Genomic DNA, 2,588 nt, shown 5'->3' with positions numbered 1-2,588 from the left:
CTTGCTAAATTGTAAAGTACAAATGTTTGTTCTCTTTTAAGTCAATTTTACTCCTTTTTGAAGAATTTTTAAGATTTTTAATTTCAATTCTAATTTATAAAATAAATTTTTTTTAATATTAGAACTAATATTAAATGCATAGGAGAGACCGGGGCTATGTGTCCACACTTTACGCTTTTTTCAAGTTTACTAAAAAACTAATAAAGATATATGACTAAAATTTTACTGGTATAAACTTTCAACCTTGCTATTAAAAAAAAAAAACATAATTAGAATCGTTGATCTTTTAACATTTTAAAGAGGCGAATTTTTTAAGTAGACAAATCAAGCGTAGACAGATAGTCCCATATGCGGGGCTATCTGTCCACATTCGAAGGGCTATCTATCCACATAATAAAAAACACATTATTTATATTAATTTTTATACTTTTTTATAATATTATTTATTATTAATATATAATATTGAAAAAACTGCCTAGTCGTTGGAGTCAGAGAAGTAGCAGGCACTTTGTGTAGATTTTTTTGACAAGTTTCCTGCGTAGAGCTGACTTTTCTTTATATACGGCGGCATCAAACTGATTTTGAGTCCGTTGCAAAATCAATGTGATGAGTTTCTTTTGTCCCCTCAATTCTGTAATCTTTTTTTTTATTTGGGGCCTTTACTTTATCCTCGGCAGCGTTTGAAATAGAAAATACTCAATAATTTAAGACAAACTCATATATTTAATTTGACGTGTATTTTTAAAATAAAAATTTGGTGACGATTCTTGAATCGTAGGATCGAGTAGTTGCTCATAGGTCACTTTTTTACAATAGCTAGTAAGAGCCTGAACATTTATTCCAAAGTCTAACGCTGATTTTATGAAAAGATTCTCGCTCAATTTTTATTCTTTTAATCGCTCTAAATATAATTTTATTGGATATGTCTACCTTATCCGTCTTAAGGAAAGTCTTTCTTTTGTAGTTACGCACCATTATCTATTTATAAAAGAACAATTCGTCATTGAAGTGTGGACACATTGCCCCATCAAAAATAGGACAGATAGCCCCGACCACGTTTTTCAGTCTTTAACATGTTGTCAATTTTAGATATTGCGGAATTAAGATTTGACGCTTCTCACACCTGATAACTATATATCAATTGATAATATTATGAATTGCTTACTTTAATTTGAGTTAAACTACTGTCGCACAGCAAATTTTTCGACCGTCGAAAAATGTGAATAATTGTTTTCACTTTTCTTTTAACGTATATAGCGTCTGCGAGAGGCATCGCAAGAAAACAAACAACATTTAAATATCTTACGTAGGGCATTTTTCAACTATTTGTTACAATGGTAGAGACATCTGTCTCTTAAAACTTGAGATAGCAGTACTGTGGACACATAGTCCCCGTAGACAGATAGCTCCGGTCTCCCCTACTAATTTAATATTAAACTTTATAAGATAAAAAAGAAAGTTGTATTTTTTAATGTTATAAGAAAGAGAATTTAACATATCCAATTTCCAACATTGTGTTTTCGAAATTGAATGTTCTGACAATATAAATATTGCAGCAATATAAAATTTATTTTCTAAAATTTTTGTAATGTTTTCCGATAAAATAAATAAAGTGAAGTGTGAAAATATATAAATATCTAACTTTTATTAAAATGTTTTACTTGAATTAATAAAATTTATTAATTTTCTCGAATAATTAAGTATAATGATACTTTTTAATCACATAAAAATAAAAAAAATAATTTTATAATTAATTCCGCGCATAAATTTGTGTACATAATTGATTTATATTAATTGCTGTTTTGTTTGTTATTGTTGTTATATTGATTATTATACTATATATATGTATACTGCTATGTTGGTTGCCGTATTCGTCATCAATTTTAATTATTTTTTTTATTCAATAAGCCATTATTGCATTTCTTCAACATTATACGTTTTCTGATTTTTTGTGTGTTATTATATATATATAATATTATATATATATATATATATATATATATATATATAATACTATTATATATATATATAATATAATTTATATATATACTTATTATATATATAATATAATAAGTATATATATAAATTTATATTTAATTTCATTTTCCTTAATTATATTTTCATGCTCATCGAGAAATAATGCAAAACAAGATCTGCACGTATAATTAATAAACTCACTGACTTATGCTCTGTAATATAAATCTAATAAACTACATATTTGAGTTTCAAAAATCTAATTAAAATAGTAACATAAAACAAGAATTACATGTACAATTAATAAATTCAGGTCTGTACTCTGTAACGTGAACCACATAATATGAGTTTAAAAAACTTAAAAAAAATTTTTTTGTGTTATATAGTTCATAAATAAATATAAACGCCATGTTATAACTGATATGCCACTCAGGCTTTTTTACTTAACATTGTCAAGTGTAAATTCGTAAAAATGCTAAGGCTTGAAATTTTTGTCGAGTCTCACAAACTGTGTGCTTGTAGTTGTCCAGTTAATATAAATGTTATTATTATAATATTACAACGCAATATTTTTCTCGTTATAACAATATAACATATACGTTCATGAAGAGCCC

Source organism: Temnothorax nylanderi, unplaced genomic scaffold (genome assembly GCF_030848795.1).
Source record: "Temnothorax nylanderi isolate EJ_2023f unplaced genomic scaffold, tnyl_v1.0 TNYL_tig0065_pilon, whole genome shotgun sequence".
Classification (NCBI taxonomy): domain Eukaryota; kingdom Metazoa; phylum Arthropoda; class Insecta; order Hymenoptera; family Formicidae; genus Temnothorax; species Temnothorax nylanderi.
This window is presented reverse-complemented; position numbering follows the sequence as displayed.